The sequence below is a fragment of the Suncus etruscus genome, chromosome 16 (genome assembly GCF_024139225.1).
Source record: "Suncus etruscus isolate mSunEtr1 chromosome 16, mSunEtr1.pri.cur, whole genome shotgun sequence".
In the NCBI taxonomy this organism is placed as follows: Eukaryota; Metazoa; Chordata; class Mammalia; order Eulipotyphla; family Soricidae; genus Suncus; species Suncus etruscus.
The window spans coordinates 28,075,331-28,099,771 of record NC_064863.1 but is presented as its reverse complement, the minus strand read 5'-3'; the positions used below and the strand labels follow the sequence as shown (position 1 = coordinate 28,099,771).

The 24,441-nt window shown below is 32.7% G+C and overlaps 1 non-coding gene across 1 annotated transcript; it reads left to right on the top strand.

Moving 5' to 3' along the window:
• The first annotated feature begins 3,563 nt into the window (after positions 1–3,563).
• On the top strand, positions 3,564–3,719 carry LOC126032810 (U1 spliceosomal RNA). Its single transcript, XR_007504001.1, has one exon. It is a non-coding gene; the product is annotated as a U1 spliceosomal RNA (small nuclear RNA).
• Positions 3,720–24,441: the final 20,722 nt, after the last annotated feature.

Sequence of the window (24,441 nt, the reverse complement as noted above, 5' to 3'; positions counted from 1 at the left end):
CGGGGTGTGGCCAAAAAGAAAAAAAAGTCAAATTGTATCAAATATTAATTTAAAAGAACTTGTAAAGTTGTTCAGATTGTCTTATATTTAGCTAAGTAAAAATATAGCAGTTTAAAACTATGTGTTCTGATGTGAGGTTCTGGTTTTATACCTATAAATCCTATCAGAGAGAGCTCTAAGATGAAGCTTACTTATTCACCAGTAAAATTATAGAAAACATTTTTATTCTATTTTATTAATGAGAAAATATAATATAAATAATTATTTGGTGTCTTAAATTATGCACACAAATATAGTAGTGTAAACCACAAACACAATGTTTATTAAATATTGTCTACTAAAAGTGGCATTTGTATAAACATTTAAGATAAATTTATAAAAACATATAATTCCAGTACAAAAAATAATGAACCTTGTGAAATAAACATATCTCCAGAATTAGAAACGTAATTTGGAAACACATACTAAAATTTGCTGAAACTACATTTTTTTTATCTGAACCTTCTAGGTTTCAAATACTTTTTCTTTAATTGTGAAAAATATACTATATAGTCATAGCTATAAAGATACATATGCAAATAGAAAAACAATTTAGGAGAAAGGCACATTTAGCATGAAACTATTGGAGCAGAAATACATTTAGTGCATCAAATAACTGAAAGGAAGTGTTGTTTTATTTGAGTGCTTCTAAAAGCTATTAGACTATTTAAAGACTGTTCATTTCTTTAAGTGTACCAAGACTGATGCACCATGATAAGTCAGGGAAAAGCCTCTTCAATCACTTTCCTAATGCCATTTTTATTCTTAAATAGATTATTTTCTGTATAATACCAAAGGCTTAAAAGCCATCTATTAAAACAGCTTAACTGATAAGATTAAGGATTTTTCTTGAGATTAAAAGATTATTTTGAAATATTGGAAATACATTTTTAAATGAGAGCTATTGCTGTCATCTGTTTTGTTGTAGGATTTACCTAAAAAATATATTTTAGGGTTTTTTCTGAGGTCTAGTTGTTTTAGCTAGCTTTATATTAGAAATTAGTTCTGTTGGCAAGAAAATTAATCATAAATTGTCTCCCACTATATGAAAGAAAAATATAAGCATTTGAAATCTAGCTCAAAGATGGCTCTGGGTTTAAAAAAAAAGTAATGAGTTAAATTTGGAAAAATAATCTATTTTCTGTAGGAATGCAATAGTGACTGAAAAATCAGACCAGCTTGTCAAGAACTATTATTGCCCAGTGTTTTTCTATTGTTACTATCTGAGTTGCATGTATGACAGGCACAATTTTTTAAGCTCTAATAATTATAAAATGAGGTGAGAAAGTCATGATACATGGTTAAATTGAATAAATTTTACAAATAATAGTTGAGAGTCAAAAAACAGTAAGACCAACTTATGGACAACAACTGACAATATTTTATGAGTTAAAAAATTCTCATGTTTGAGAAAAAATTTAAACTTTATCTGCAAACATCCAAGAAGAGTAAAAAGACTCAGATCGAAACCCTGTTTAAAAGACTAGATGAAAATGGCAAGAGGTAAACGTCTGGCATGGAAGTGAAATTTGACAAGAGCAAATGTCAAGTAAGAAAACTCTGACTTAGCTTACAAGCATCTGTGATTCACAATAGAGTGAGATGGAGCTTAAAACAATCCAGCCATGTACATAGGTTGTAGAAGGACCTGAGAATTCTAGATTCCAAGGTAAAAATGCAGCAGCATTTGAAGCTAAAACAAGCTGGTGTCCAATACCCACGAGGGTGATCAAAAACAATCAGTTCTGGATTCAAATTGTCTCTACTTTCTTTGCAATTTATGGAGCAGTCATTCCTAATCTTTGTAGTACATTACAATTAGTCCATGAAAAACAACAAGTTGTAACAATTAGCATGCTCTGACGAATTCATTAAAACAGAGGCTTTTTAACTGCAATGGGATGCATTATGACTTTCTTGAATTGTTGATATGAAGGAATGTGTTCTATAATTTTCCCACTTTTAAAATCGTATTATTTCCCAATATTCTGAATGCATAATCCTCCCTCCTTCACCTCCTAGCCAAAATATTCTTTCTCTTTGCCAAATGAAAATCTGCATATCATAATCAAATGGGTAGTCACAATCAAATATCCCCTGGGAATCTGGATATCACAGGAACAGCTGCCCTCCTGACTCAATGCTGACACTGGAGAAGCTTAAGCACTTCTACTTGGCTTATTTTACTTTTATTTATTTATTTCTGTCCATTGGCTCAGGTGCCTCATAAACCAAAGGATCTGAGATGAATCCCTGTGGACAGAAATAAGTGGGAAATTATTCTTTTCACTTAATAGAATAATTATGGCTCTTCTGATTCTCTTTATTATAATGAATGCGGTAGAAGAGGAGCCAAACAAAAATAATGCTTGCTTAAATGGTCTCTAGGTCCCCAAACTCCACTGATGGAGAAAGCACATTTCACAAGGACAAAGAAAAGATTCTGCTTTCAGACTCCATAGTACCTCCATCTCATTGTATATCTGCAAAATTAATGGGAATTTTTACAACTGTTTCCTTCTTTGAAAAAGAAAAAGGCCAGCCTATCCAGGACCTAAGATGGTTAGTTCAGATCCCAGCATCCCATATGGTCCCCCGTGCCTACCAGGAGCTATTTCTGAGCAGATGGATAGCCAGGAGTAACCTCTGAGCAGCGCCGGGTGTGGCTCATAAAAAAAAAAGACATAGGCATTTAAAAAATTGTCCTTAGTGCTATTATGAACCTCTGTCGGGTAAATATTCATGCCTAGTCCAGATCTAACCCTCAACTAATATAGCCACTTATTATTTTGACTTATCCATTGTAATTCTTTTTCACTGAATCATTCAGAGTTCAATATATATGAATGGAATTGAGATAGGATGATTGAACCGAGTCCTCACCCTAAAAAAAAATAAGGCAAATTGGTATTCAATACCTAAGAAAATTTACCCCAAGATGAAAACTAACTAAACCTACAACTTTTGAGCAAATTATATGTGTATTTTGATGTTTAAAATTCCCCAACCTCCTTTTACCAAGCAAAGCAGAGAGAGGGCAGGTGATTGTTGGCCCAGACCCCTACAAGATTTGAGCAATTAAAGCTCACTTTCAGGATCACCTCCTATTCATCTTAGAACAAGTGAAACTGTTCTCACTAGTCATATAACAAACATAGGACCCTGCAGGTTTCAATGATATATGTGCAGAAAAGGGGACACTATGTATTTCCTAGACTCAATTGATGTGTCTTTTGGTAATGAGCAAGAAAATCGATGAATTGGCTTCTTTTGCATTTTCTTTGTGATGGTTAACTTCTCTGATATTTTGGGACTCTTTAAGGTGTCTTTAGGGAATCAATAATGATATTACATCCCATGTGCTCTGAGATTTATTCCATTTGTTTCCACAAACTATTCCCAAAATATCTCTGACTGAGGAAAGATAATGAAGTTCCTGTAAGTTCCTGTTAGTTTTGAGAGTCAAAAAATCTCTGTGGTAGCATGTAATAGCATTAGTAAATGCCAGAATAATAAGAAAATCATTACTTACCTGGCAGGGAAGATACCTTGATCTCGAAGGTGGTTTTTCCCAGGGTGAGGCTTATCCATTGCACTCCAGATTTGCTGACCCCTTCACGAATGTGGGAAACTTGACTGCATAATTTGTGGTAGTTGGGGACTGCCTTCACAGTTCCCTTTGAAATAAAATAACAACAAAAAAAATTCCTCATAAACCTAAGTATGAGCTTCTAAGCTTCAGGTTCTGTGTACTTTAGCTATTTATGGCTAGAGGGAAAATAGGCAGGATGATATTAGGAGGCATAGCCCCAGAGAGAAAGATTTCTGAGAATAGGTAAGTGAGGACAGTCCTAGTATTTACTCTAAGGAAATTCAAAGGATTAGCCTTACACACATCCTATTCTTGGGTCAGAGCAAAATTATAGTGGATAGACTGCTTCCCTTGTGCCTGGTGGAACTGGGATTGTGCTGGCATCCTATATGACCTCAGGAGCCTACAAATAATGAGCCTAGAGTGCTAAGACAAGAATACCTCAAATAGATGCTGGTGAGGAACCCCACCAAAATAAAAAAAAATCTTTTACTTCCCAGCTTCTTTATCTAACCATTTTCCATTTGCTAAGCCCAAGCAGAGAGCTTACCCTTGCTTCTTGCAAGAAAATATAGAGATTTTCCAAGTTTCCTAGTCTTCCTGCTTAAGTGTGTCATTTGGCATTCTCTTTCTTGTCCTCTTCTTTTTTTTCTAATTCCTTTTCTTTCACACATTTTCTACTGATTTTTTTCTTCTTGTCCTCTGTCTTCAGTCTTCAGTTCCTTGAAGTCTGTTTCACCTTGAAGTTGATTTAAATTAATCCAAGAGAGGTAACAAAAGCCCTCTAAAAATAAAGACCCAATTGCAGATTTGTGCACTATATCTTGTGTAATTCCTGATAGAATTAGGAAGTTCTAGCATGAGATGAATACCGGCAATACTTTGCGATATAATTGAAATAATTTTAGTTTAAATAATGAAAATAATAACACTAAACAATGAGGTATCATCATGAGTACTAAAATCCAATAAAATGCATACATGAAAAATAAATTTTGGAAAAGAATAAAGCACTAATAAACATGACATAGTAAGTATATGCAAAATTTATTAATGAATGCTTTGGTTATCTCTTTATTGTCAACACACATCATTATGCATTTATAAATAAATTATATTTTTATTAAACAAACCCTTCTTTGCTAAAAAATAATATATCTAGTTTGAAGTAAATCTGGTCATCTCTACTAATTATCAAATTTTTTTTTTTTTGGTTTTTGGACCACACCCTGTGATGTTCAGAGGTTACTCCTGGCAATGCGCTCATAAATCACTCCTGAGTTGAGGGACCATTTGGGACACTAGGGTTCCAACCGAGGTCTGTCCTGAATCAGCAGCGTGCAAGGCAAACTCTTTAACGTTGCGGTATCGTTCCGGCTCCCTAATTATTAATTTTATAAAAATTATAAAAATCTGTGACCAGAGTAATAGCACAGAGGTAGGGTGTTTGCCTTGCATGTTGGTCAGCCCAAGATGGACACAGATTTGATCCCTGGCATCCCATTTGGTCCCCCAAGCCCATCAGGAGTGATTTCAAAATGAAGAACCAGGAGTATACTCTGAACAGAACTGGGTTTTCTCCTCCTTATTTTTTTTTTTGCTTGTTTGTTTCTTTGTTTGTTTTTGGATACAACTGGTGAAGCTCAGAAATAAGCGCTCAGAAATCGCTCCTGACTCGGGGATCATATGGATCACTGGGGATCGGACCCAGGTTTATCCTGGGTAAATCTGCTTGCAAAGCAAACACGCTATCGCTGTGCTCTCTCTGGCCCCATACTCCCTATTAATTTAAATAATTAAATTGAAAAACTAAATAAAAAAATGTACTGACTGAACTTTAATTAGTATAATATGTTCCCTACATTTGTTTTCTTTAATCTAATTTGACTGAATCTTGCATCTCCTCTTCCTCAAAATTCTCACCCAATACTACTCTAATTTAACCTCTTCTTGTTAGCAAGTAGCTTAATATTTGGCATCTAAATAGCTTCTTTTTAAAAGACTGAATTTATTTACTGCTAGTCTAAAAAAATCACAACTGATTGTGCACTGGAAATGTATTTTATTTACTGTAGCATTTTTATTAGATTGGGCATTGAATCAAATAGAAAGTCAAAAAATAAAACTGCCTCATATAGACAAAATCATTTTTATTACAGTGACTATTACCCCTTTTTCTATCAACTTCTCTGGCTAATACAAAATCATGTACTTTCGTACATAAATGGGCATTTATAAAATTGTGACACTTCTTAACAAAAACTACTTTCAATCAATCCAGGTTTACTTATTATTCCTGACTTTGATATTGGCATATAATTGTCATTTGGTAGGAGAAGATTTGGATAGAAAAAACTCAAAAATTGCCATCATATTTTATGTTCTACATTCTTTTTGACATAATGAACATTTTCTCCTTTTTGCTGAAATAAGCACGAGAAAGATCAAATGTAGCAGTCTTTTAACAGTATGAAATTGCCCCTGTCATTATTATGTCAGTAACATGAAACCTTTATTTCATAAAACTATGGAAATCTTTCAAGACAAATTTGTTAGAAACATTGCTGGAGAAATCTGTTTATTAAAGCTAAGCATTTTAGTAATTAGAAAATGCATAACAACATTTATGTTATTTAATGATGTCCAGAAAATAGACTGAAATGATTTCTGCAACATGGAGATTCATGAATATTCAAGCAATATAATTATAAATATTAATTTTTGTGTGTGGCATGAAACTTATTTATCACATGTCAGTTTTTACCTTAAATGAGGAATTTTTAAAATAATCATCTTTATTCAAAATTGATAACGTCCTTCTTTTACTTGATTCCCTCAGCATTTCCTTTGTAACAGTGAAGTATTGGTTAAGTAGCTTTTGAGATAGAGTGGGGATAGTTTTGAAAATTTTATTAGTGTAAATTTACAATGTGATTCTCTCCACCTGCCAATCTATCTTTTTAAACAGGTGCATTCTACACAATAAAAAGTGATATTTTCAGTCTGTAAGTCAGATAATAACTCAGAATTCAATGTTTATTTTCTCTGCCTTCAAACCTACCCAATTAATATACTCTCATGTTATAAGTGCCATTTGTTAAATAAGTCGGCATGCTTATTTTTAAAAAGTAATTAGTCTTTTATATTTCTATATATGGAAGAAATTATACTAAAGTGTTTTAAACTTGTCTTAAAACTGAATTTTAATATTGACTTTTTTTAATTTCTAAATTGATACATTTTGAATTATACATTTTTTGTTTGTTTTTGGCCAGGCCTGATAGTACTCAAGGAATACTCATGACTGTGCTCAGCGACTACTCTTGAAAGGCCCAAGGACCATATGGGATACTTAAGAACTCAAGTCAATCTTGTATAATCAAATGTCCTTCATTTCTATCTCTCCAGCCCTTGAATCCCACATTTTTATGTCAAAAACACCATTACTCTTCTTTACTAAAATGCTGACAAGTAAGACTTTTCTATTTTCTATGTAAGTAGTATATTAATAGGCAATACTAGTAGGTAATAGAAATGAAAGTCAATATCAAGCCACCTTATGGAGAGGCAGTATGATTATGGAGTTCAAACTCAAAAACAAACACCAGCAAAAATTTTTTGACCTAGAATAACATTGCATTCACTCTCTTTTACCCCTCTTGTGTACATTTTGTATTGATTTTTACATACTATATCCTACAAGAATCCTGATGACCAAAATTGAGATTGTTATTTCTTTTCATTATTAACTTGATTTTTTTTATTTGATAGTTGTTACAGTCATATGTACGGATAGCAATACAGTTTTACTCTTTGGAAAAATGTTAATCTGGAATGAGTCTGGAGCAGTGCTGGAATCTGGGCAAGACAGAAAAAAAGAAAAAACAAAAGAAAACAAAAGAAAAAGAAAAAAAAGAAAAAAATAGCAAGTCACCATAATGCAAATTATTTTTTTGAATGGAGACATGAGTCATGAGGTTGGAGCCTAGCAGGGGTCTCAAACTCAATTTACTTAGGGGCCGCCGGAGGCAAAATTGGGGTGATCCTTGAGTGCAAAGTCAGTAGTAAGCCTTGAACATTGGGGGTGTGTGACCCAAACAACTAAAACAAAACAAAAGAAAACAGATTCCTCTAGGGCAGGTCCACAAAATGTTGTACGGAGAGCTGCAAATGGCCTGCAAGCCATGAGTTTGAGACCCCCTAAAAAGGCTTTCAAAAAGACACACTCAGAGAAACGTAGGATTTTTAAGCATACTCTGTGTCAAGTTGATCATTGTACTCAAGGGTTGAAATGCAGATCAATATCAGACTTTCTAAAGGAGATATTTATTTATATATATAGAAATACAGATAGTAAGCCCACATATATGATTATATTAAAAATCCTAAAGGGGGTAAAAGCTACATTTATGAATTGTTCATCAAATACAAGGAAATAGTACAGAAGATAAGGCACTTGACTTGTAGGTTGAGTGATATTCATTGTGACATGTAAGTTCTTGTAATTATCACCAGGAGCCACTCCTGAACATGGAATCAGGAATGTATCACTGAATATGGACATTTTAGTACAAAAACACATAGAAATCAACCACAGAGCAGAGAGAAATAGGAGCTAATGAGCAGGAATTTAAGAGACAATAGACAGGCAAAACAAAATGGGAAATGCACACTCCTTACTATTATTTTTTTTTATGTTTTTATATTTTTGGTTTTGTAATCACAGCCAGCAGTACCCAGTCCTATCTAGAGATTCTGTATAGGGATCACCCTGGAAAGGAACTGGAGGAAGAGATGAATGCTGGGATCAAACCCAGATTGTCTACATGCAAAACAAACAGCCTACCTGCTGTACTTATGCTTTCTGTCCTTTAGTCTTTTTTTTTAAACTTACTAATTTGCAGTTTGTATGTTCCGGTGTATAATATAAATATAATGAATATAAAATACATATTTATAGGTATTTATTATTATAATTACTTATAGTCTCTAGCAAGAAAATAACCATCTTGAAATTTAGAAATGCCTTCTGTGTTTATCAGTATCTTGGATATATTTATTCAAGACCAAACTGTCAGATAGCATAGGCCTGTTTAATTAGTTTAATCTATGGGGGTACAAGTTTAAATATCAGTTGGTCTGAAGGACAATGTATAAAAGGGAAAAACGATAAGCTAATGTCACACAAACTGGTAAGAACCATAATAATCTGGCAGATATGTCTCAAATATTTGATATCATACCCTATATTTATATATATGTATGTATATATATATGTTTATATATGTCAGTTTAGCAAATACCAAAGTTATTCTTTGAGTGGGTAAGACTTCCCTAGTAGTCTTGGGGAGAGCCATGGGCCAGTCCTGTTCACAGTAGGTCAACAGGGTCAAGTTTTCAGTGTTTAGGCATGAAAATGCTGATTGGGATTGATTTTTCTAGAAATTAACCTCAGAATAACCTCAGAAATCCTTGTGTCCTTCCAGTGGAGCAGTTGGAAGATCTAACTAAGGCTGGGTGTCAATGACTTTACTGTCTCTCCAATCCCTTTCTCCCCAATTTCTTACTCTTCCTCTACTTTCCTCTCTCACTCTCTTTCTCTTTCTCAAGATTGACAATGTTAAAGTTCCCTATAGCATTTTTACAATAGGTTTCAGAGAATCTGGCTTACTTTCTTATAGTTGGAGGATACCATGGTTAACCACTAGCAACACAGAAATTTAAGATGCAAACTGATTTAGATGTACCTATATCCCAGAATCTTATGAGTTTGTGATGAACTGAGAATCTAGTTCAGCAGCAGCATTCTTATTTTTTAAGTGTGAACACATGAATGTGATCTTAAGCAATAAGAAAAAAACAAAAAAGTAGAATGAGACTTGTGATAATTAGAGTTAATATAGGGATCAAATACCTTAACCTGCTGCCCAGTTCAGTCACTAGCACTGCATAAGATACCACCACCATTGTCAAAAGTGATGCCTAAGCATAGTGCAGTGCTAAGTACAATAAAAAAATTGGAAAGATACCACACCTGTGGTTATGGAGATAGTACAAGAGTTTAGGTTAATGACTTGCAAGCAATCATTCAATTGTATCCCTAGTCTGTCATATGGTTCTGCAAGCACTGGTAGGATTGAGTTGTGAGTACACAGCTAAACATAAGTAGGCTGTCCACAATCACGCACAACCTCAAAACAAACAAGCAAGCAAACAAATTGAACAAAATAACTTCATGAATATTTTCTCATAGATTATATAGAGGAAATCTCAAGAAGGAAACCCGATCCCAGAAGTGTCCTTTTAAAAATAAAAGGAGAAAATGTAGCAACAGTAAAGTAATGGATAGATGATCAAATATGGATAATTCAAAGAACATCAAAAGTTTATATATACCTGTCTTAAATAAGAGTAAAAATGTAGGGGCCGGAGAGATAGCATGGAAGTAAGGCAAATGCCTTTCATGCAGGTCATTGGTTCAAATCCCTGCATCCCATATGGTCCCCCGAGCCTGCCAGGAGCGATTTCTGAGCATGGAGCCAGGATTAAACCCTTAGTGCTGCTGGGTGTGACCCCCCCCCCCAAAAAAAAAGAGTAAAAATGTACAGGGCCTGAGAGAGATTATTTGAGACTAGGGTTCAGTGCCCAACACCATATGTGATCTGAGCTCTACAAGGAGAGATTCCTGAGCAGGAGCCCGTAGTAAGCACTGAGCACTGCCATGTGTAGCCAAATTCCACATTCTCCAATAAAAAGGAGTAAATATCCCCAAATATGGAAAATTCCAAACTACCTGAAGAAAAAAGCTATACTTTTTACTTCTACCTAGTTGAAACAGTGAATTTAGAAGTTTTCACATTATTTCTCATCTAACATCATCTAGAATATAAGATAAAAACAGAAAACAAAACCAGCAAATGTCTTTGTTTCTTGCCTCAAAAGCTAAGAAATATTTCAGGCCATGAAAGGGGAAAATAGGCATGTTTTTCAGAATATTTCTTATAAATAAGTAATTATTACACATATTTTAAATTGGATTATAATATGTATTCACACATACACCTTGTCAATCATTCAGAGTTTTAGAGTAGCACAGAGATTAAAACATAACAAATTTTAGTGTACTATGAGGCATAAAAGGGTTTATTACTAAGAAGAAATGAGATTCAATGCTACTTTTTGTAGCATGGTGCTCTTTCTTCTATAAAAATGAATTTTGTGATATTATTTAGATTTTTCATCAAATTATACCAATAAGACCCCAGATTTTAATTCTCTGCCATGTCCTCTATATTTTCTTTTATTTCCATTTTTATAATATCTTTATTTAAGCACCATGATTGCAAACATGTTTCTAACTTGATTTCAGTTATAAAATAACAATTCTCTGGCTAAAACGATGGCGCAGAGAGAGGTAGAGCGTTTGCCTTGCAAGTGGCTGACCCAAAATGGACCTGAGCACTGTTGGATCCTCCGGTGTCCAGATGGTCCCCCAAGCCAGGAGCAATTTCTGAGCAGATAGCCAGGAGTAGCATCACCGGGTGTGGCAGGAAAAAAAAAAAAAGAACATAGGACTCTGCTTCACTAGTGCAACTCACTCTAACCTCCTCTTTCTAATGGATTTTCAATACTCCCTTCCAAAATGGGAAAAAATTCTCCAGGAAGGGAATAATTCAGTATTACTAAAACTTATTATCAAAGTGTTGACAGCTAGCATGATGTCAAATGCCCACATTTCCTTTATTCTTAGTGAAAGAACAATTTGTTTCCCTTGAAAAATGTCGAACACAACACAAGATTCCTTTTCTTCAAAAAGTTTGGAAGACACATGCAGTTTCTTTAATTTATTCAATTTGTTTAAATTCTTGACCTTTACAAAACTTTGTAACTACTTTTATGGTGACTGGGATTTGGTAATTGATAGAAATGTGTTAAACTTGCCGTAAAGACAATAATGTTTCTGGTTCCCAGACTACAGGTAAAAACAGTCCTATCATTGATACATATACTTTAAAGTCCCTAAATATCTTTCTTAATATATTAACTGCCAATATATTTCTAATTCTCTCATATAGACACATAACTTCTGCTTTTTCTAAGAGTTCACAGTTCTGTTTCTGCTTTGCTGTGTGAACTTTTGATACCAATGGTCCTCTCCAAGGAGAAATTTTATCTTTTTTGGAGAAAAAGTGAAAGAGTACTTTATAATCTTTATAGGCTTCTGACCTGTGATTCTTTGCTTTTCATATATCATTTAAATTCATAAAATTTGTATCTGCATTGAATTACATGCACTATATTTTTGTTTACTGTTTATATCATGTAAAGGGTGTTCCATAAAGGCAAGGGCATTCATTATACCTTGGTTCACTACTTTTTCCTTGTGTTTATACAACACCTTGCAAACCCTTGTTATATTATAGTTATTCAATAAGTAGCTAGATCAGTAGGAAGGATGGATGGAAAATGTGATTGAGTATAAAATTTTACAGAATTTTTATAATGCTGAGGTTTGAAATAGGTAGGGTTTCAGATAGTGTCAATGTACCTATAATATCCTTAGACAAGAATCATATTTTTGGGGGGGTCACACCCACAGCACTCAAGATTTACTCCTGGCTCTGTGCTCAGAAATCACTCCTGGCAGGAATAGGGGACCATATGTGATACCGGGATCTGCTGCATGCAAGGCAAACACCCTACCGCTGTGCTATCTCTCAGCCTCAACAAGAATCATTTTTGAAATCAAGAAATGAGAAGCAGTTTGATGGTATTACCCAAGATTGTTTACTTAAGACATTGTCTCCAGGAATAATGACTGGCTGTGCTCTGCAAGCAATATAGGTCCTCAAAATATAACATGGGTTAACTGCTTGTAAACCAAATACCTTACCAATATACTATTTCTCTGTCCCATTATCATATTTTTTAAAACTTATATTATGTAGGTAGGAAGAGGAATAATAGGAAAGGTATACATTTGTTTGTATTTCTCCTTTTAAAATTTGGGTTTGGACATTTTTACAATCATATGCTCAAGCTTAGAAATTTTTTCCTCACGAACTAGAGCAATAGCCCAGTGGATAGGGAGTTTGCCTTGTACATGCTGACCCAGGTTAAATCCTCTGCATCCCATAAAAACCCCCGAACTTGCCCAAAGTAACTTCTTAGCACAGAACCAGAAGAAACATATGAGTGCCAAAACCAAAGAAACAACAACAAAAGAAATTATTTCCTTGGATATTCTAGGTCTCTTAATGAATCCATTGAAATCAGCATTAATTTCTGTTAGTGTCTTTTATTCCTAACATTTACTTTTTACTCTTTCTGAACATTCCTATCTTGTTTTATTTTATATCTTATACTATATAATCTACTGCTTCTTTTAAAACTCAATACACAATTACTATTTAAAAGCAATTTCTGCTCTGATGACTTCAACATTTCTGACATATAGGATTCGGATATTTCTAAGGTTTCTGTGAACTTCATGTTTCTCCATTAAGTATGCCTGAACGTAATATATTTAAGCATTGAGTATGATAAAAAATGAAATGAACTGGTACAAAGAGACCTTTTATGCTTCATTATGATTGTAGAAAGAAATGATCTATTATTATAGAATTATATCTTTTTTTTTTGCTTTATCAGCTACAGCCATAATTTTTTTGTTTTCTCTTTAATATGAGAAATAAAGTACAGAATCAGAATTAAATATATTTTATTCTTTCTTCTAATTTGTTCATCTGGAGTGCTGACCTTATTAATAGTAAATTGTTTAGTTTGTGATTCATTTTCTTTAACTTCTGATGAGAAATGAGGGAATATAGTTCTCATATTCATTGCAATAACTTGTTAGTGCTGCTATATAAAAGAAAACTATTGAAGATATAGGTTGGGCCCCTTTAGAAATTAGAACTTTCAGGGCTGAAACTTGTACTGAACTTCCAAAAATTTGTTAACTATAGTTTAGGTGTTGCCACATTGCCATATATTTCTAGGAAGAATAGTTTGAGTAAGTTTTTATTCTTCATGGTTGTAGATTTATGTAATTACCTCTCTTTGTCTTTAATTTTGTGTTTCTTATTTATCCAGTATATTCTTTTTTAGTACAATAAAAATAATTTATTGTGTTCAGCATTTTACTTGTTTTTATAATAAAGTGGTGACATCTAAATTCATGTAATGCCATTTTAAATAAAAATCTGCAAATGGCCGAATAGATAGCAAAGCTGTAGGGCCATTTGCCTTGCATGAGGAAAACCCAGGAAGGACCTGGGTTAGATTTCCTGCATCACATATAGTCCCCCAAGCCTGTCAGGAATGAATTCTGAGCTCAGAGCCACAAGTAACCCCTGAGCACCATAGGGTGTGGCAAAAATATGCATATGTATTCATAATTATAATTCCATATAGGCAATCGAATTCTCTCAATTATTGGTTGAGGGATCTTATAAATTATATAATTTTGTATAGGTTCCAAATATAAGTACAATTTTTATAGGTTATGCACATTGATATGTATATATACATTCCAAATATAATTGGGTTATATTTTGGTTTTAGGGTTTTACTTTGCTTATCTATTGACTGATGTATGATAGAATATCAACAGATTCATCAGAAAGTACAAAAAGCTGTTACAGGTAGGAAAAATGTTATCAGTTATTAAAATTATATAAAATCAAAAAGATACAAACATATACACCATACACATATGCAAACAAAATAAATTAACTTTATGGGCAGGTTGTTATGTACTTATTTTTAATAATGTAAAGTAGAGCTGGTTCTCAGGCTGTGTTAATATTAATGATAGTATTTATATATGGTAGAGTTTATGATTCAATGTCACCATTAATGCTGCTGACTAAAGAGCCAGAAGTAGATGTCAGATCTTCTTAATTATATTATTTGACTATTTTCAGAGACAGCAGGTCAATAATTTAATAGCATGTGGAAAAAGATGATGAAAATATGCATTTATAATTTTGTACTTTAAAATTCATATACATACATGAATATAAAAATGCACAATTATATCTCTTCCCTCATGATGCTGACAGGAACTGTATCTAATTAATATCTATATTTAACTGCAGAAGATGTCGAGGCTACATTTTGTTTAGAAACATCACCAATGTCAAGAAAAATATAGGTAGTGGAGGTGAAACTCGTCATTTTACTCCCAATCAATCTCATGTTGTTTTAGCTTTAAAATAGGATGATAAAATAGAATCTATGAATTTATTTCTGACATAAGTGTTATGTGTCACAAATATTATAATGTGGACTGAGAAACTTATAATTGAGGAAACTAAATAATTCAAATGGAAGACTCCATTTAAACTTTTAAACTTATTGTAATCTGTTTTTTTATTAAAAAGGTGCCCCAATGAAGAGGCGGTTTAACCAGAATGGAATCAGAGGAATTCACATACCCATTAAATTCCTCAAGCAGAGAGCAATATAAACTAAAAGAGTGGAAACAAGGTCAGTGAACATAATGAGTGAAACACCTTATGAAGATAAATGTAGCCTTGAAATCCTAATTTTCTACCGTTTGAGAAAATGTATGTAGTTGCTAGTTTACATTAGTATTGCTTAACCATTCAAAAGTAGAAAAATATGTAACTGGACAAATGGTTTTGAGGCAGTAACTTGTTAGGAGGTTTGGTTAAAGTTGCATATTTTCCACGAATGAGTTTTATTTCATCACAAAGTTATTTCAAAAGGACTCAGCATATTCTGGCCGGTGTTGTGGATACAAAATATGGAAATATAAATCAATGTGATAAGACTAAAATTGCACACAATTATTGTGATTTTTCAAAGATATTTCAATTAAACATTACATGCATTAACATTTTGCTTACCCAAAGTATGTTGTGTTTCTATTTAATGCCATTAACTCTGGTATACCTGGGAGAAGAAAATGCATGAAATGTTTTATTTATCTATTTATTTATTTATTTATTTATTTATAATCAAGGTATTTAATAGGTAAATTAAAATACTGTTTTGAAGTTTAACAAATATTTTAATAATAATATGAGCTATCAGTTTTTGGACCATGCAGTGTTACTCTCGTACTAATAAAAGACACTCATTTGATGCTGTATCATTTGACATAAGGGACAAAAATGATAACTATTTCATGAGGAGCATGGAAAACAAATAGATGAAGCAGTAGCAAAGGCAACAGTTTTGAAATATCAGTAATAGAAAATATAAATAACTTCAAAGTAGTTAACCTAGGTTAAAAGGATTGTCAATTAATATGTAGAAGTAAGGAGAGTCAAGCTGCAAAATTAAGTACTGCTGAATTTATTCTTTTTCTCATGGCAATAAATCCTACAGAAAACTTAAGAGGTAGTATATGTTCCTTGGAGAGATTCATTAAGTAAGTTGATGTGAGAGATGCATAAGTAATTTCAAATTCTGAATTATTAGGAAAACTCAAAATCCAATTTCCTAAATAGATGCCTTAAACTTTTTCAATTACACTTAGTATTACAAATATTTTTGCTTAAATCTTACCTAAGCAATATTGGCAGGTAGAGTCATGATAGGAAAAATTAATTCATTGAGAATAAAGTTTCTAAATTGCAAATAAGGCAATTCATCCTGATGTTCTCAAAGGTAAATTCAAAACGTAAATTTTAACATACTCTAAATTAAAGTGATCTAGGAATGTTTAATATATTAAAACAAACTGGTGCATTGGTTTTATGGTTTTATTTCAATCTTTTTTTGTTTTGTTTTGTTTTGTTTTAGGCCACACCCATTTGATGCTCAGGGGTTACTCCTGGCTAAGCACTCAGAAATTCCCCCTGTCTTGAGGGGACCATATGGGATGCTGGAGGATCTAACCACAGTCCTTCTTTGGCTAGCGCTTGCTAGGCAGACACCTTACCTCTAGCACCACCTCACCAGCCCCTATTTCCAATCTTTTAAATTAGTGTTTAGTTTAAAATATATTTTTTTCCCTGTGTCATTAAAAGGAATAGAGCAGAAGTACTTCCACGTTCAGATTGGTCCTGAACTGTTCAAAGGTTAAAAATCTACAGTGGAAAATAAAGTCAGAAACTAACTAATCAAAACTAGACAAGAAAAAGAAGGGGTGCTGTGTGGCAGGGTTTGGCGTTCCCCCCACTTTTTTTTTTTGCATAGATACAGTAAGCATTGGGGAGGAAAGGGAATTCCCGTGGCATAAGAGATTAAGGGTTTCTCCATTCTTGAAGCATACCATCATGGGATCAACCCCTGGCTACATATATACTCATTACCCCATCCCAAGGGCTTTTTTTGTGGTGCCAGGAAATTTTCCTCTCACTTGTGGGTGAGAAAATAAGCCACTGTATTGGTATTTGCACAAGTCATAGGACAGGGTCTAGGATAGAGTCTTTACGGTTCTAGAGGTTCTGTTCCATCATTGTTGTGTTCAGTCTTCTGTAACTAGTGCACCCTGTTTTCGTTCAGTCCCTAAGCCAAAGCCTAGAATATTATGGACCCAAAGGTTCTGGTCAGTCTCTGTTGTTGAGCCTCTGTAATAAGTAGTCCTTTTTTTTTTTTTTTTTTTTTTTTAATATGTAAGTCCTGGGCTACAGTCTAGGGTAGAGTTTTCCTTATTGGACCCAGGGTAGGTTCTGCCCATTCACGGTTGTCAAAGTCAGTTTAGTGGAGACAAATTACATTAGTATTCTGTGGGGTAAAGGAGGGAGATGTGGGATACATGCTGGGAACAGGGGTAAAGGGAGGGCAATACTGGTGGTGGGAATGCCCCTCATTCACTGTCACTATGTACCATAAATAATTCTGTGAAAGATTTGTAATGCACTTTGGTCACAATAAAAATTTATTAGAAAAATTTACAATGGAGTATAAGTCTCCCTTTGTGCAAATCTTATTTTTAAATAAACTAAATGAATTATTTGTTTTATTCAATCACTAGGTCATTTTTCAAAGTAATTTCTCACAGATATCAGCAATTGACATCATATTAAGGTAATTTAAGAATAGGATTCAGAATATATGATTTGGGGCTAGAATTCAGGAGATAGGATTATAATATGTATTAATTTAGGAAAAAACATTCCAGTAAGTTTATTTTTTACATTTTCCTGTTAAAACTACATAACTTTAGTTATCCTAATAATATTTGGAGATCTTTTGTGATTTTACTTTATTTGCCTAATTTTTAGTGAATAATTGTTTTATTGGAATGTTAAATATTCTTGTATTTAAGTGGGAGTACATTATAAACAGAAATACCTATCTAAACTAAATGGCTTTAACTATTGATGAAGTTGTACCTTCTTTAACATACACATATCATAACTGAAGACAAATATTTTTCAAAAAAAGCTAACTTAATGTTTGAAAAGTTGAATAAGATATAATATTGAATGCATATTAAATACAAAAATTCATTAAGCTACTATTTGGGGGGGTGTTGGGCCATATCCACTGATGCTCAGGGGTTACTCATGGCTATGAGCTCAGAAATTGCTCATGGCTTTGCAGACCAAATGGGACACCATGAAATAGAACCGAGGTTGGTCCTAGATCAGCAAGTGCAAGGCATACGCCCTACCACTTGCAATATCACTCCAGACCCATAATTACTATTTTGGAGGGAGTTTATTTGCTTTGTTTTTAGGCCACACCCAATGATGAAATCACTCCTGGCTTGGAGGACCATATTGGATGCCAGGGGATCAAACTGTGGTTCGTCCTAGGCTAGAGTACACAAGGCAGACACATTATGCCCTGCACCACTGCTCTGGCCTCAAGTTACTATTTTTAAAGAAACTTTTCCCTAAGAAATCATTTGTTTGTATTTATGAGAAGCTAAGTGAGTATCAAACTCCTGCTATGATCTCATTTACATAATACTCAAGCTAATTAGAATAAAAACAAAATGACACAAAATAAATGAGTATCACAACTGGTCTGACAGACACCAATACTAATTAGTAACTAAATATCAAAGCTAGAAATAATATATTTGGCTATATAATAATTTTTGATAAACTATTGTATAAAATTTATATAATATTGTATTTTATAGAAGTTAAAATAGTGTGTATATGGACATCTACAATTATGTAATAAAGTAAAATTACATTAATTAAATAAATACACTTTACTATGTTTATATAAAGTTGTTTTATTACACAAGCAAGTTTTCTCTTGGTGGAGAAAAAACGTGAGGGAATAAAGTCTCTGTTGAAACTTTGACTGCTCGTGAATTATTTCTCTGCTGTTACCCTGCTTATTTAGACCTGCCAGCCTGAGAGATTAGAAACACGATACTCACTGCTATTTATTACATCACTCAGTACAATAACTAAGACTTGGAAACAATTTACATGTCTAACACAGACAAGTGTATCATGAATATATGGTACATATATACAATGGAATATTACATAGTTATAAGGAATGATGCAATCATGCAATTTACCTCAACAACTATGGAACAGGAAATATGTTAAATAGCGTAAGTTAAAAGAAGAATACCATTTATATTATATGTGATATTTAGAATAATTACATGAAGAAATGCAATGGATCAAATGAGGGTTGTCTGAAATACACATTGCCCCAGAGTATAGTGAGGGGAAGAAAAAAACTTGAGTTAAATAGGTGAAACACACTTATGAAAGAATAGGGACCAGAAGCCAAAGGTCTTAGCTTAATTAGTGGAGATTAAAAAAAAATACAGAAATAAATATCCTAGACAACGTCAACAACAATAGAATCAAGAGACACAAATTTTAACAATCTAATTTTAAATTGGGTCTGTTATACTGACAGCCTGGGGACAACGAATGGTTGTTGGAATATACCATGGGAACATGGTGGAGAAAATTTGAAACTGATGGTGGGATTAATCTTGTTTAACTGTATATCTGAAACTCAACTATAAAAAAACTTGAAAATTACAATGATTTCAATAAAATAAAATATTTTAAAACATCTATAAAAATAAGTTCTTGCCTAAGTTTTTTGTGAGCTACAAATGTAGAAGTGTGAAAAATTTTGTGTACAAAAATCACTATTATGTTACGAATAGTATTACTATTATGTCTTTTCTTTTTTCCTTTATTTAAACATCTTGATTACATATATGATTGTGATTAGGTTTCAGTCATGTAAAGAACACCCCCCTTTACCAGTGCAACATTCCCATCACCAATGTCCCAAATCTCCTTCCATCGCGCCCCACCCCCACCTGTACTCCAGACAGGCTTTCCAGTTCCTTCATTCGTTCACATGATTATGGTAGTTCTCTGTGTAGTTATTTCTATAACTGTACTCACCACTGTTTGTGGTGAGCTTCATGAAATGAACTGGAAGTTATTATGTCTTTTCCATGTAACCATCAATGTGTAATCAAAATGAACCATCAATGTATAATCAAAATAACTGATGTTCTTTTTTCATAAATTTTTTATAAATATTTGATGTGAAATTGATTATTTTTATATGAGTTTGGCATGATTCTTTTTAATCTTCCTGATGATTTGTTTGGGCGATATGACTGGCTGTGCTCAGGGCTTACTACTAGAGGAATCATATGCATTAACAGCAATTGAAACCAGGCCATCGATATGAGAAGTGTTCTTTCTCCAGACCCTGTAGTAGACAAAATTCTAATAGTGAACTTCAACAGCCTTAAACTTGAGATTGCCATCTCCTGGATGAAACTTGTAAATATGATATTTTTTCCTGTACTGTGATTGTTATATTACATGAAATAGGTATCAATGGTACTCTTTGGAAGGCAATACACATTTTTTAAAAATAAAAAACTTCTTCAGCAGATGCCAGAGGGGAATGCCAAGATAGAATTTGTTTTTCTCCCATTTGTGGTGTTCCCTTAGTTACCCAGATCATATAGATTCCATCCATTTTTTCTCTCCATATCACCATATTCTTCATTTCTAAGTCACATGTTAATTTTACATTAAATATTGAAGATATTATTTTTTCTTGCATGTCAATCTTTTAAGTTTTTTGGTTATTTTTTAGTTATTATAAACATTTGGGGACAACTAACTAGAAAGAATAATTTAACATTAAAGTCTGAAAATCATGCTAAAATAAGGTTGATTTTATTTTTCATTATTTGTATTATTCATTTAAAAATAATGGAAAGTAACTACATTCTTTGTTGTGGAACAGAGATTTTCCATGAAACTCAAAAGGCCTTAGTTTTAAAAGACCTATATTTTTTTAAAAGAATGAATCAGATCATTTGGGAAGATTTTCTTTTAAAACATCATATATTAAAATATTTACCCACTAATGCAAAGGAATATTAAAGAAATATTTACAGATAAAATTAAAATAATTTTGAGGTAGGAATAAAAGAAGATAAAATAATTTCTCTTGTATATAAAAACTATTTATATGTATTAAACATTGCAAAAATGGTTCCTAAGTCAGTAAGTTGATAAACATCTATAATTATAATTTGCAAAACTGTGGTAAATACAGAAAGTGAGATAAAGATAAAATAAAACAAAACTTCTATTGGTTTTCATGGCATTTATAGAAAAGAAATATGCAGTGATAACTTTTTTGGTAATAGCAAGAGAAAAATGCCTTTAGAGAGTAAAGGTACAAAACAGTTCCTGTTAATTGGAAAGTTGCTTCTTCAGTGGCCAAGAAAGTTCTCAAGGGTGAATAAAAATTCAGCGTAATACCATGCAGGTTAGAAAATGCTATTATAAACAAAGAAGAATAAAAGCATAAGAGCATTCGAGAAATTGTATTTTCTTGTTCTCTGAGAGACTTTGTTATTTGCTTTTTACTTTTATCATGATAACTCTATAGCCATATTTTGTGTGTATTTGTGTACACATGTTGTATGTGTATGCACATTTGCATATATATACAAATATATAGTGAGAGAGAGAAAGAGAGAGAGAGCCACAGGCAATAATGCAGTAGGAAGCACCCATTTCCAACAATATTCAGAAACACTATGCGTTTCCAAGTTTGAAACTCATGGCCTCACACAAGCTATAAAAATGCTGTATAATTTGTCTTCTAAAAGTACTTTTGAACATTATAGTATTTTTAATTAAATGAGTTTAAGTGTTATGCCCTCATCTCATGCAAAATATAACCTGTCATTTTGACTCTCCCAAAGTTTGCTTAAAGTATATATAATATAACTATATATTTGGCTAAAGGGTATAATTAACTATTTTACTCTATGTCACACTTTAACTTATCATTTTATTTGTTCAGGAACTATTCCCAATGATGCTTAACATCAGATACAGTGCTCAGAGGGTTGCCCACTGAAGTACTGAGGATCTAATGAAATGCTGTGTAACAATACAGCTAAAACATGCAAATTGTCAATTATACCTCTTTGAGCTCTCTTCTTGGTTTACAATATCACAGACTGAGCTGACATTTCAGACTTAATCATTGCTGTCATCTGAGGAGGGTAATGTGAGAAGAGGACATAAATTAATTAAGCATAATTTCAAAAACCAGGTTGATCCTTTGGTGTTGGGTTTTCAGTGGTGAGGTAGTGTATTGTACGCAGACATTGATTTGTAAGACATACCTAAGATGTTCTATAATGCAATACAGATTTAATAAAAAATTAAGTAACACTTATGCCTTAACCATTACCTTTATATTTAATGTACTAGAAGTAAAATGATTTAGAAGTAAAGTGAGTCATTTGAAGGAAGACATTTTTCTTGACAAGAATCATGGCAGTGAAATAATATTTGTTATTTTAATTCATTTTATTTTTTATGTATCATAACTTGTTTATTTTTAACTCTAAAATATGTCTGCTATGTATAAAAATAGCATATATATAAATTTTCACATGATGATTGCTATTTTATTTTGAAACATAGTACTTATTTATATATGCCTGTTCTACTTTAACTTCTCTTTGACTATTGGAACACTAGTTGTTTTTTATTTTACCTTAGAGATATTAGTAATGCCACAATTAGCAATCAAATAGTACTTTTGTTAAGAACATAAAAAAGTTGTGATATTTATGTGTATATATGCATACATACATATATATTTACTTTAATGTATATTTTTTTGAAAATTAAAATTAACTTGAAAATAAAAGTGAAAATAATGAAATAGTAAAAATAATGAATAGTGAAAAATTAGAGTGAAAATAATGCAATTCAGTGCTTTTCTAACCACTACAGGGGTAAAGAGATAGGACTGAATAACAAGGACCAGACTTAGAACTATAATTTAATCATTTTCTTCCCAAAATTCCCAAACGTAAAATATATCCTTATAGCTCATCTTCATGGCTTTTCCAAATCTTCTCTTTGTGCACTTATGGGAAAAAAAGAGTTGTTGACCTTGTACTCTAGGTAATAGAACAGAAAAAAATATGTGTTCTAAGTGTTCATTTTAATAAGTGGAAAATAGGTGAAACTTCTTTTTTTAAGTATTCTAATGCAGGAGAAAAATTTAAGAATGTCTGGATTATGTTTCATGAATTAAGGAGAATTTTGTCTTTCTTTTTTTTCACATATCTTTGCTACATTCTGAGCCAACCAAACTTCTCTTAAAAACTTATTGCGTTGGTAATTGTGTAGTTTATCATTCTTCTCTTTTCATATTATAGACTGTTTATTTATCTTTCAAATCTTACGTTACAATTCTAACACAAAGCTTGTTATTGGGGCATTGAGGTCACGCATCATGATCGTGGTTCACTCACGAACAGAATAATTGGCCTTACTCCAATCTCTTCAATCACATGTTAATACAGGGAGAATATAGTGTATTTCATGAAAAAAAAATGGCGTTTCTTCAAGTTTCTAATCTCATATGAACTTGCTATTGGTCTTCCCAGCTTGCAGGGTTGTGACAAATAAGCTTTTATCCTTTTTCAATCACAAAATTAATGCCATTTTTTCTTAGTCTGAACAACAAAAGCTAATACAAATTTTGAGGGTTCAAATACTGGTTTTTCCACTTTCTCTTTTTCAGCAGAAGCTGGCAGTATTGCAGCTGAAATAATTTCCTTAATGACCTTATAGAGTGCCTGTGGATTTTAATGTGTTGAAGCCTATTATACAAGAGTTTCACTGAGACCTTTGTGAGACTGTCTTCCTCTACTTCCTGTGCAGATGGCTGATGGACAAGATCCTCAGTTTTTCTGGGTTGCTACTGGTGATTTTAGGCATGCCTAAATGATCATTGAGTAAATTTACTTTTACATCATTACTTTTCTGAGGTCAAAGTAAAGGGCAGCACATTTAAACCTTCTCTCAACCATACTTTTGTCACATGTTTATGAACTTTAGCATGCCTTAGAAGACCTGTATATTCAAAAATTTCTTACCTATTATGAAAGACATATACATGTATTTTTATATTTGCTTCCTTATTTTACTAAATTCTAAATAAAATAAAATAAATTTGCATGTTCATAAATTTGCTAGGAACTTTCCTTAACTTAATTTACCAGTAAATATCGTATAACTTTTTTTTTACTCAATCACAAAAAATAAGTTTGCTAAATTTCTATTAAAGTTAAGCAATGTTATTATTTTATTCTTTTTGATCTTTGCTTGGAGGTTGCATTTTGGGCTCACACCTGGCAATGTTCAGGGTCTAAATTTTAGTCTGTGCCCGAGCATTTTTTAAATAGTCTCAGCATATCATCTGATAATGAAGACGTAAACATATTTCTCACATGCAAAACATATGCTCAGTCTCTTAAGCTACATATCTCTCTAGTCCCTTTCAAATGATATATTTACAAAATTGTATAGACATAATGC